The 12,624-nt window shown below is 42.3% G+C and overlaps 1 non-coding gene across 1 annotated transcript; it reads right to left on the bottom strand.

Annotated features, from left to right (window-relative positions):
* Nucleotides 1–11,257: 11,257 nt before the first annotated feature.
* trnak-uuu (transfer RNA lysine (anticodon UUU)) lies at nt 11,258–11,330 on the bottom strand. Its single transcript has one exon. It is a non-coding gene; the product is annotated as a tRNA-Lys (tRNA).
* Between the last annotated feature and the right edge of the window lie 1,294 nt (nt 11,331–12,624).

Below are 12,624 nucleotides of genomic sequence, written 5' to 3'. Positions count from 1 at the left end.
TCTGAGGTGACAAGTGTTTTGCCCCAAGTCAATTACGATGATCCTCTGTTCTCTACGACCCATAAGAGAAAATGGATGGATGAAAAATAGCCTACAACTTAAAATAACTACATACATTTAATATTACTAAACTTAAAAAAAAATCTGATCTGGTTTATATTTTAATTTTAAAAATCAAACGTAGCTCTCTGAGTTATGTGACTGAGTGGTGTAAAACAGTGTAACTGCCACAGTGGGGCAGTGTTTGTTAAATTTAATTCATCCTGGTGTGGAACTGATGTGATGGTAAAACATTTTGCTGCAATTTCGGTTTTGACAAAGACGGCATGCAGAAGAGGTGGTGTGTTTTGTCATCTTTCGGGACCACTACTGAGTGATGACAAAAATGCCGTCTCCATTTTTAATACATTGTGTACATACCAGGCATCACTACTGGTTAGCACATCTGCCTCACAGTTCTGAAGTCCCCCAAGTCCCTCATCACAAACACACACGCACACACGCACAGACACACGCGCATTCCCAAAACACCTGGGATCCAGCTGACCCGCGTCCCTGATGAGGACAAGCACAATAGAATATGGGTGGATGGGTACATCCAGTGACGGCTTTTTGCGCTTTTGTTATCCTTTATTTATCGAGGCCACTAATTAGAAATACAGCTAATCATTGTGTTTTAGCTTTGATCGTTAACGTGGATGATATAATGGATTTATGTGTCTTTGTTAGCAATCAAAATTTACCGAGCTGTTTATTTAAACAGGCAGGAGCCACATTTTACTTCATAGTCCTTGCCATCGAGAAATAATTTGCTCTGTTATATTTTGTCATGCGTTTCAATTATGGGTAGTGATCAGGGAATCACTCAATGTAATATATTCTCACAAGGCCGAAGATAACAATAGTGTGCCTAACTGCCATTTTGTTGCAATCAAATTATTGCAGCTAGTGATAAATCACAGACAGTATATCACAATATTTGTTTGGACACAAAGAAGGAAAATACTGACTTATTGAATGATGTAAATGTCACGAATCGAATTTCTAATTTATTAGAGTCCCATTCAAGCAACATCATCATATAAACGTGTTAATCACAAGAAAGAAATATAAATATTTCACCAAGAGGGCCATTAGGGAGCTTGTAAATATAGACCACAAAAAAAAGGTTTATATACTTGTTCTATTACAACCTATTTCCCATAATGTTGCAACTTCCGACTCATAATATGACCGCTAGTTTTGCCCATAATGTTACGAATAACCTCACAACTTTTTTTCCTCCTCGCTACTTCACTTGTTTTTTCCTTTTCGGTGTGGTTCCACACTCCTTCATTTGACAGAACACAAACAGCAGCCTCGATTCAGATGTCAACAGAGTCCTCAGGATTGGATCGATGGTAAGCACACAGACATTATTCTACGCCCTCAATCCACAGAAGCATCAGACAGGCAACCCTATTCTCCAGCCACCTAATGTAAATGTTACGGGCTTGACTGTTTGGGAGCTGGAATGTCACTTGGGTTATCTATGGGAGCTTCCCAGCCCGCACATTTTGTTGAATTAGGGTCAGCGTGTGTGTGTATAGACTATGTGTGTATAGACTCAACTGTTAATCTGCTTGTGGCCATTTTACAAGCTTTTTGATACAAAAGTCTTTGTTTCGAGCAACTCTCGAGGGATACGTAGTCACAGGCCGCACTACTGTGTTTCACCAATATACATAATTTCATCTCATATTAGTCTTACTGGGCGGCCCGGTAGTCCAGTGGTTAGCACATCGGCTTCACAGTGCAGAGGTACCGGGTTCAATTCCAGCTCCGGTCTCCCTGTGTGGAGTTTGCATGTTCTCCCCGGGCCTGCGTGGGTTTTCTCCGGGTGCTCCGGTTTCCTCCCACATTCCAAAAACATGCATGGCAGGCTGATTGGACGCTCTAAATTGTCCCTAGGTGCGAGTGTGGGCGTGAATGGTTGTTCGTCTCTGTGTGCCCTGCGATTGGCTGGCAACTGATTCAGGGTGTCCCCGCCTACTGCCCGAAGACGGCTGGGATAGGCTCCAGCACCCCCCGCGACCCTAGTGAGGATCAAGCGGTTCGGAAAATGGATGGATGGATGGATTAGTCTTACTGGAGGGGAATATTCGCGCTGCACGTACAGTGGAAACTTCTAAACTGAACACAATCCAATCCATAACAATGGCTGATTTCCAGTATGTTCTAATTTTGACACCTTGCGAAATAGTAATGTTGTTGTTAGGACTTTTAGCACCACAGCAACTCAGTCGGATGATTTGTTTGGCACAGTTTATAAGAATGATGGGAATCGTTTGGCTGAGAATCCAACCCACACAGTCCACATGAAAGGCAGCGGCATGCGCCTATCTTAACCGTACAGGCGATGTTTTAAAGAATAACATTCCTAACAGGTATTATGTTATTAAGAGAAGTTAACAATTCTAAAAGAAGACTAATGCAAAGTAAAATTACGCACCTATGAAAATGCTTGACAGACATGTCATGGAGATTTGTGGTTGTTTTGTGGGTATAGTGCAGCATTGTTGGTTGTGTACATTTGGTACCTGGGCCTTCAGTGGGCACTTTGCCGACTTAATCACCACTATCACGTCACAACCATACAAACCATCAATACTGTACTGTAAATAAATGATACCCGAAGGCGAGTCGTTACAGCACGTGAGGCATTCCGTGTATTGAGGTTGAATACCATTTTTACTGAATCAAGAAACAAAAGAAAGTATGAATGTAAATAAATCAAGGAAAATAAAGGGCATGTCACATTGGGTAATACGCTTGCCTTCATACCGTTTGTGTCTTGCTGTGGCATGATACAGAGAATGGCATTTTGCATCGTAGCAGGCATGCAACGCTGACATTTTTCCATCCGCTGCGCTGATCGAAGCAGAGCAAAAAATATCCAATTATCTAGGAAGAGCTACTTTAGATTTTTCATGCCTATATAGCCTCCCGCACCTTTTGCCATCCATGCAAGACTTTCAATAGCTTCCAAGGTGAACTTCCTCATAAGTGTTGCACAAAGGCATAATCATAAAAGGTTTAGTATAATATAGATCAAATCGGCTTTAGTGTGGGTCACTGACCCAAACTGCATCTGTGCTTTCCAGCCTTAATAGTCTGCTTCTCTGAGAACATAATGCTTGGACTGGTTGGGTAATATATTGGCAATAAAGAGACAAAAGGATGTCATAAACGTTGATTAAGGCTCTGGTTAAAAGACACAGGCGAAGGAGCTCTGAGTTATGAGTGCTTTTCAGACTGCGTTATTGTTTCAGCGACAGTGCTCTTAGCGGAGTGGTCGCAGGCAAGTGGTAAACATCTCTCAACGTGTGAGGAGTCATTAATCCCAGGAGCCGGGCTGTGGCTTCACTAGCAGTGTCTGTAGCCCCCAGAAATCACAGCCAGTTGGCACCAGCAGGTCAAACGGAGCGACCAAATAAATGGCTTGTTCTCAGAAGTCCTTTAAATCTCTTCTTATGCGCTGAAAAAGGCGCACATTAATGCAGTGGAACAACTGTTGTTGATGTGAAGGGAAAGCAGGGATGGAAAAGATCAAATATCTGCGAGAGTATTTGTCATCATGTTTTGTCACACATTTATACGACTGCTCGATCAATCATCGTCTCCAAAATAAGCGTCGCATGAGTCGGGAGTGAGAATGGATGAGGAATTAAATGAGTGGTGTGGAATTGATTGTTGCTGATTGGAAAGTGAAGCACCGTTGATTTAGTTACAACTAGTTTTCGATCGAATGATGACACCGTGAAGTTCAGCTGTATACATTCGACGCGGACGACTCCTCCCCAAGACAATACTTGAACTGCTACGAATGATTGTTCTTCACAATTAATCAGTCGATTATTTGGTCGATTAATCGAGGAGTCAGATTTAATAATTAATTTTTTAAATCTGATACGTTTATTCTGAAACAGGACATTATTTCAAACAGACAGTTCTGAAAATGCCAAAGCATACATTGATTATGCTTCAATTACAGGTTTGGTCAACAAGAAGAAAAATAATAGGGGCAAATGTTGATCATTATATTCCAACGAAAAAGCCGATGTTTGCAAATGTCTTATTTTAATTACACACCTGCACAATCAGCAAAGGCCTGCTTTGTGGATATCTCTATTGCAATATAGTTACCAGACAAGCTAACAGTTAGTCTAGCTTCGTCTATTTCTTCTCCCACTACTCCTCCTTCTCCTTTTATTTTTTGGTTTATATGTGTGCGGTGTGCTCGAGTACACCGCACAACACGAGAGCAGTTAGCACACGCGGCTATTTTCCCTTCATTTAGAACAAATCTGTTAAGATGTCAAAATTGGTTTGTGTGTATCTCGTCTTCATTTTTCACCTCGGGGGAAAACTTAATTAACCCCATATTTTTTCCATCAACACATGGAACCTACACATGAACAATCTGAGCCACAAGGCGGAGGAATCCAGAAAAGGAAAGAAACTCAGTGATTTGGGGATCGGTGCCTAATCAAGAGCATCTCGACAATGATTGAAAGTGGCCTGGCATTTTGCCAGCAGCCATACCAATTTCCATATTTTGGATCAGAGCTGAAGTCTTGTGAGATCTGCTCAAGTCTTGCCAGACATAGGTTCAGCTTGCTGAATAAAGTATTGCACAAAAGCCACATGAAGCCAATGAAAAAGCAAAACACACCCAGAATGAATCCTTTAAAGCGCGCTGCGATCTTGCAAGATTTGATAAGATCTCTGCTTATGTCATACACAATAGCGGTTCAGACTTTACACCGTTCAGATCTACCGCTTTTGCTTTTTGTACCCTTGAAACTTGGCTTGGACAGATTGGGAGCAAACGTGGAGCTTTTTGGCAGTGGTACAAACAGTTGGAGCTCAATAATTAGCCCAATTGGGTGCATTAGCGTAGATTGTAACTTAAATGCACTCCTATCATAGGCCGTAAAAACTTTTGGATGGGTCGCTGTTTAATCCATAAAGACTTTTCGGAACACTTGAGGACAGCAGGGGGTTGCAGGTCTGAGGCTGCTGCAGACCAAAATATGGAAGTGGAGCAACAGCGCATGCAATGAGACTTCCACTATGCCACGGCTCCTGCACGCAGCAGTGTTCTGCTTAATAAAGCACTCGCATTAAAACAGGAGTTGAGAACACTAAGAGCACTTCCACTGTTACAATTAATTGATTCATTCATACTTTATTTTCCTTAAACGTCCCAATTCATCTATCCATTTTCTGTAGCATTGTAGTCCTCAATAGAGCTACAGGTGAGCTGAAGTCTATCTCAGATGACTGAGCAAGTGGTGATGTGCACCCTGGACAGTCAATCGGATAGCACGTACAGACAAAAACCTACCGACAATTTCCTTCGTGTGTGGAGTTTGCATGTTCTCCTCTGTGCCTGCGTGGGTTTTGTCCGGGTACTCCGGTTTCCTCCCACATTCCAAAACATGCATGGCAGATTAATGGAACACTCTAAAGTGTCCCTGCGTGTGATTGTGAGCGCGAATGGCTGTTGGGGTCTATGTGTGCCCTGCGATTGGTTCAGGGTGCACCGCACCAGCATGCCTGTGACCCTCGTGAGAATAAACGATTTAGAAAATGAATGCGGGCGGCCCAGTGATTAGGGTTTGACCTCACAGTGCATCGACCTCACAGTGCAGAGGTACCGGGTTCAATTCCAGCTGTGGCCTCCCTGTGTGGAGTTTGCATGTTCTCCCCAGGTCTGCGTGGGTTTTCTCCGGGTACTCCGGTTTCCTCCCACATTCCAAAAACATGCATGGCAGGCTGATTGAACACTCGAAATTGTCCCTAGGTGTGAGTGTGAGTGTGAGCACGGATGGTTGTTCGTCTCTGTGGGACCTGCGATTGGCTGGCAACCGGTTCAGGGTGTCTCCAGCACCCTCCGCGACCCTTGTGAGGATAAGCGGATCGGAAAATGGATGGATGGAAATGAATGCTCGTAATCTTGACCCAATGCTGGGTTAGCTATATCACCCAATTGGAGTTACTTTTGACCCAGCAGTTTAAGAGTTCATATATTTAAGGTGCGATGACAGCACCTGAAATCGCGAAATGTCATTTTTACTCGTTTTATAGAACGTAATACATGTTAAGTCCAGTTCCAGTGCCACAATTTGCAGTCTACTTAATTGGCCGTCCCGGCCGGGGCTCCATCTTTGCGCCACACCCACTCCGGCCCCGTGCAAGTCCACCGCCCGGTCGGTCCATCCTCTTGGTGTGTGCACTTGCAAACTCCGCCCAGCTCGCGCCGCCTCCAAGCGGACCGCAATGATTTAGAACTTCAGGAATCCCACGTGACGTCACCCCGGGGGTGACGTTATGCTTCTCTAAATAGATCGTATTGTAATCTTTTCTCAGTCCAACGTGGTTTCTTCTGAGAGGCTGCTTCGCGTTTTCGACACTTGTTTGGTAAGTTGAAAAGCCTCGCAGGGGGACGCCGCATGTGTCCCCTTGTAGCTTTGCCGGACGCCTATTTTACGCCATCCTCGCTCCTGTTGAATGCAACAGCGTGCCTTGTCGTTCAAGTGACACGCTTTGTTTGCTATTTTTTTTTCACTGGCGAGTAAGTGTCACGATGCTCTTCCTGTACTGGCCGCAGTGACATGTCACTTGGGTGTTGACCGTTAAGTTTGAAGTCCACAGAATTTATCGCACGCTCGATTGAATATCAAAGTCTAGATAATTGCACACTGTGTTGATCATTACATCGGATAACACCGGTTGTATTCCTTCGGATGGTTTTCTCGTCATGCCGGGGCTTTCATTGTCACGCCTGTCCCATCTCGGGATAGGCAGCGGGAGCTGGTGTACGCTGCGCGCTGCGCAGGCAGCCCACCACATCAAGCAGATCTCCTCGATTGATTGTTCGTGTTTTATTCTCACAACGACTTCAAGCAAAGCGGTCGTGCTCGTCCTTGCCTTACATTCGCCCACATCATTACGTCATTTTGCAAGAAAGTCGACATTTGATATTGTCTAGTCTGACTTTGCGCGAGCTTGTGCTGACGGGGTTTAAAAACACACACGCACACAACTACACGCTCCAATCATTTGATTACTCCCCACTGTCATTATGTTTATGTGACACGCTATCAATAACCACTTGTGTCCAGCGCATGCCGCTGTGAGTGTTGATAAATGATTATGTAGGCTTTCACCATTATCCAGTGTGTCCCCTTGAATTATTTATAGCAATCAAACGCCTCATATAAAAGCTTTAAGCTTGATGATGCTGTTATTTATTCAGCACTCCTTACATTTGGGCTACGGATGACATTGCATATATGCATACTCCTCTAAAATCAGGTCACAGTTAAAGAGAAACTGTGAGTGACTGTTAGCCTTAATTGCATTTACTTTGTATGAGGGGACATAACAGCAGCACTTTCATAAGACTATAATGTTTCTTTGATTGTCATGGTTAAACTCTACCTGAAATGTGTTCTCCGTTTTAAATCCATCACTGCAAACACGCAATTGATGGTAACAGGGATAACTTGATTTTATTTTATTTTTGTCTTTAATGTGGAGGGAATTGAACGAGTGACACTTGCAGGATTATAAACTTGATGGTGTCTCATTTTTTTCATTGTGTCAAACAACTGTGCTCCATAGGCTAATGTCATACATTGTGTATTATGTCACGTGCAAGTAATAATATTCGATTTTTATTGTCTTGCACGACTTCTGCTTTACTTTTGAGGGACTTTCAAACTCACCCAAAATCACGAGACACAAGACAATGCCAAAATAACACATTGCAGCAACAACAACATTATGTTCTTCAGCACTTTAAATAGAATTGGCTTTAAACGCGGGTGCACGTGAATATCTTGTTGAAGAGTAACTTGGGTGGGTGGGGGGGGGATCAAAGCAGAGACCCTTTTCTTCCATCCTTCTAAACCACTTCATTACGACTGTCTCAAGAATTGAAAATGTTCCTTATGTCGATAACTATGCCTATGTGCTGAACGCGGACCTAATTTTTACCATATTTCGAAGCAGCTTGTTGATTATCCAGCTGCACGTGGAATGTGATCTGCATTTCCCTTCCATTTTTTTTCGTGATGGTTGTTACATGTGTTCAAGGTGAAACCCTCCTCTCCTAATTGTGGCCCAAATCTATGAAATCAGTCACGGTTCAGTCGACAGTTTTGCTCCGTCAGTCATAAACAAATATCCTTTAAAGCGGTGCTTGCCAACTTTTCTTTCGCCAAAGTGCATATTTTTGCATTGGAAAAAAAATCCACTGGCACGCAATCAAACAAAAATGTTTCCATAAGTGCACACGCAGGTTAATTATGTACCTTCAGACGTCTTGTGGAAGAGCATTTAATTGGTCTGCCTGTCTCTATACGTTGCTGGCGTAGATAGACGAACATTGAGACATTATTTATGGAATAAGCCTGAACATTATTAGTGTCAGCAAAGGCTGTTGTAATAGCTGTTTGTGTTACTTTACATGCAGAGGAAGACAGCAGCAAAGTGACAACTATTGAGGTGTACGCTTACTTCGTGTTATTGTTTCATGTTCAGTCGAGGAGCTTGAGCTTGCGCACAGATATCGTGTGTATGTGGCCCATGTTTCCCGCCTCGGGGATTGTCATGATCCCACCTTGAACCTGTGCTGTCAAAGACCCGGGCTGCGGGGAGCTGCAGGTTTGAATTGCTGTGCATGTTTTCGCTTGCTTTAACCCCGTGCGCCTTTGCACCCCAGCCACTCATTCCCTTGATGTGCTGTTGAAAATTCAAATATGCACTCCGACTGGAGAATTCATTCCCTTACTTCGTCTTGAAATTGAACTCGGTGCCCTTAATTCTTCCCCTGTGCACACATCAGGTTGTAGTTAATGTAAAGCATAACCAAATTTCCTTTCGCCGAACTCAAACATCTCTATCAAATTAGAGCCAAGTGGCCTTTCTGAGGAAAGGACATTTCGCACTGATTATGAGAAGTGTGAAAGTGATTGGGCCATTTACAGAATTAATGATGTCCACCTTTTTTTTTTTAACCTCATATGGTTTGAATTTCTTGACAAATGCGCCGAAGGGCGTATTTGAAATGCAGAAAGACGTATTTTTCGTCTGGGTGGTTATATATTTTTCTTGTTGATTATTTCGTCAGCAACTGGAGCGACATGTAACCTGTTGAAGAAGGATGCAGAAACAGAACGAGTGACAAATCGAAAGGCGCGTGAAACTTGCCATTTTTCATCCAGTCTGGCTTCATATTTTGTTTGTTGTGTCAAAGGGGACCGGCTGAATTTTCAGGGGCCCACAGCGACCTGGTGACAGCAAGCCAGAGCAGGGCCTCGTTGGTCCCTGACAGAGAGACCCTGTCCAGACCTTGTTCTGCTGGCTTGCTCATGAAGCACAGCTTGTTGGGAAAACAGTACTGCTTAGCATAACACAATATTTGAGTGTTTTGACTGTGCTTGAGGAAATAAGTCTGTCGCCATGAAAAAGACACATTTAAGTAGTTTACATCTCCTGCCCAGTTGAACTTGCCCAAAGGTAAAATAATCATAAACGTGTTGTGCGGAATAAATGACAAAATATGAAATGCATCAAGGAGGAATTAATCAGGGAAAGTCATCCGCTTTTATAGCACGCCATGTGTTTCAATGGCTTCTTGTATGAAGAGATGCAGCAAAATTGCCACATCAGACCTGTCACAGAAGCCGCAGCGTTTTACACGGCATCCCCCGATCACATGCACCTCGGCTGTTGCGAAAGCACTATATAAATAAAAAAATGTATTGTATTATGATTATTATTAGATTAAACATAACCGCCTGCATCTGCCGTAGGGATGCAGGCTGCATCAGTACTTCAGAAGTACAGCGATGCTTTGATGGGCGTCTTGTTAGAAGTGGAATAAGAATGGCTTTGTGCAGTTCAACAGATCGCAAAGAACTTTCCAAATAAGAGGGAAAACCACGCTTGGTTTAAGCTGATTTTTTTATTTTTTTTGGGTCACTTTTGTCACACCAGGAAAAGCCAGAAATTAAACAACGGATGTCTGCTAGCTTCATGCGAAATGGCATAGAGGGGCTGATGACAAGTAGCGTAGACATGACGGGAATTGTCAACTTTCAAAATGCACAAATAAAGCAACCCTGAGTGCATTTATCTTCTGAAATTGTATTTTGTTTTACTAATAGGGAAAATTGTATTTAATAGCCCGTACCGCCTAATATTATTTTGGAGGAATACCAATACAAAGAATTTGACATTTCAGAAGTTGCCATCTATGATTCCGCTGCTTTTACATTTTACATGTGTTGGATTAAAGTCTGAACTTTAGTATCATGACCAAAAAAAAAAAAAAACCAAAAAAAAAACCCAAACAAAAAAAACAATACATGTCAACAATAAGGCAGGAAAAGTCAGCATGACACTCTAGTCTTGGTGTGCAAAGGCATTATGAATGATGATAAAGAATACATTTTGTGGCAGGGTAACGCAGCCTTTCTTAAACTTAGCGCTCGATCCAAAACAGGGTCACAGATTCTCAGGGTAAAATATTTAAAATGGTTCATGATCAATAATTGACCATTACTTTGTCAATGACTTTTTCAGTCACATTTCTTGTGTCCTAGACATGTTAAGAAGGGAACACTGTACATATCTTTTAAAACATTTTTTTTAATGAGTTTCCATCATGGGAGGGAACCATGTTTCCGGTTTGGTTTTTGAGCTACAGAATCTAGTCTAACCTTGATGTTGTGCATCATTACAAAACAATCAGTGTTGTAAATCATAAATAGGCTACATTCAAGAATTGGACCGTTTTTCCAGCATGCTGAAAGTACGTATTCCAAAATGGCCTGATTTCAGTAACCAGAGCGACCAACTCAGCGATTTCAAGAAAATATTTGCATTGTGAATAATACTTGCCGCTTCATGTAGCGATTGACACACACTGAGTGGCAACGTGACCAATGATGCGGTGCTGATATTCTGATTGACATGTAAATGGACCTACGATTGAAAACCCAACAGTGACAGTCCACGCAGGACCGAAAAAGAAACGCGAGTTGCTGCCGACTCTTGTTTTGTAAAATCAGCGAAAGGCTAATTATTATTTGGAAAAGATGTCATCTCGTGTGTACTGTGCCCTGCTCACAATTTGGCTTTGAAGCGCAATACCCAACTATGGATGACAAATGCCTGAATCACTCCTGGCTAGAAAAGGCTACGCCTGAACAGGGACTTGAACCCTGGACCCTCAGATTAAAAGTCTGATGCTCTACCGACTGAGCTATCCAGGCTCTTCTGAGCTCTCTCAGAATCTCTTCTCTCTACTGCACTTCATCTTCCAAACGCCCTTGACTTACACGAAGAGCTCATCTCGTCAACGAGGTTGAGTGTTCGACGGGTTAATCAAATGTTGGACTGAGACAGGCCGTCAACACCCTGCTTGGATTTTTGCAACACAGTCAAGGTTGTATTTTCCTAAATGCACTCGGGGCTCGGAGCCTTTAAACGTCACATATTCGGCCTTGGATCGATCTTGAGAAGTCGTTAAAATGTTTTGATGTGTTTTTTTTTTTCTCTCTGATGCTGGACCATAAATGCTTTTTTAGATGAATTCCGAATGTCTACTTTGTGTCGGGGCCATGTCGACATTCCAATTACTGTAAGTGAAAAGAGATTCACAGAATTTGTAGAACTATAAATCTTTGTGGGGTTTTCAAGATAAAAGTTTTGAAATTGCACACATGACACATGCTTCTTTTCCAAAAGCCCTCTCTTTGTTTTGTAGACCAATATATTACGGTACTTTTTCAATCGTAGTACAATATAAAATGAATACTGAAGCGTGGCGTGGTACTTGGAATGGCCATGACGTCAGTATAGCACATTTTACATTTGGCAGAACCTGGCAAAATAAATACAATTTAAAAAAATCACATTTTTACTGTCTTTATTTTTTTATCATCCTAAATTCCCAACAGCCAAAAGATGTGGAAGCTTCAGAGTGAGTAATGTTCCCTTGAGCGAGGCATTAAACCTTACCAATTCCTCCCCAGGTGCTTCACAGTGTATCTCTGAATTGTGTGTATGTGCTGTTCAATAACTACACGGCTTCAATATAGCTGAAGCTTCAAGGTTGACGACACTCCATCCCGGAAAGCTGCTCAACCTCCAGTTTGTTTGGATTTCAAAACAACTTTCCCCGCAGGAAATAATGCCAACAGAAATAATTAGTTCCAGACGCCACTGTATAATATAATCCATTAACTGTACATCCAATGCTTTCAGTCAAATTTTAACGTCTGTTATAAAAGTGTAAAAAGAAGATAACCGCTGTAATTATTAAAGATTCTGTAAAGGGAAAATATATTCTAGATTTGAATAATTAGAATGATTAAAAAAAAAACCATGAGGTTTTTAAATCGTGGGAAATCAAGCTCTTCTTTCCACTATCAAATGCTATGAGCATGTTTGTTGAATATGTTGAAACCAATCCCCGCTCGGTTGTCAGCTGTCAATCAACCACCCTCTCCACAACATTTGAAATCGGATCCTATTTTCTCTAGCATCTTTCTTCTGCCTACCCAT

The sequence above is a fragment of the Hippocampus guttulatus genome, chromosome 6 (assembly GCF_054856545.1).
Source record: "Hippocampus guttulatus isolate MCC_2025c chromosome 6, RoL_Hgut_1.0, whole genome shotgun sequence".
Lineage (NCBI taxonomy): Eukaryota > Metazoa > Chordata > Actinopteri > Syngnathiformes > Syngnathidae > Hippocampus > Hippocampus guttulatus.
Note: the sequence above shows the minus strand (reverse complement) of the source record. Positions and strands in the feature narration are given on the sequence as shown.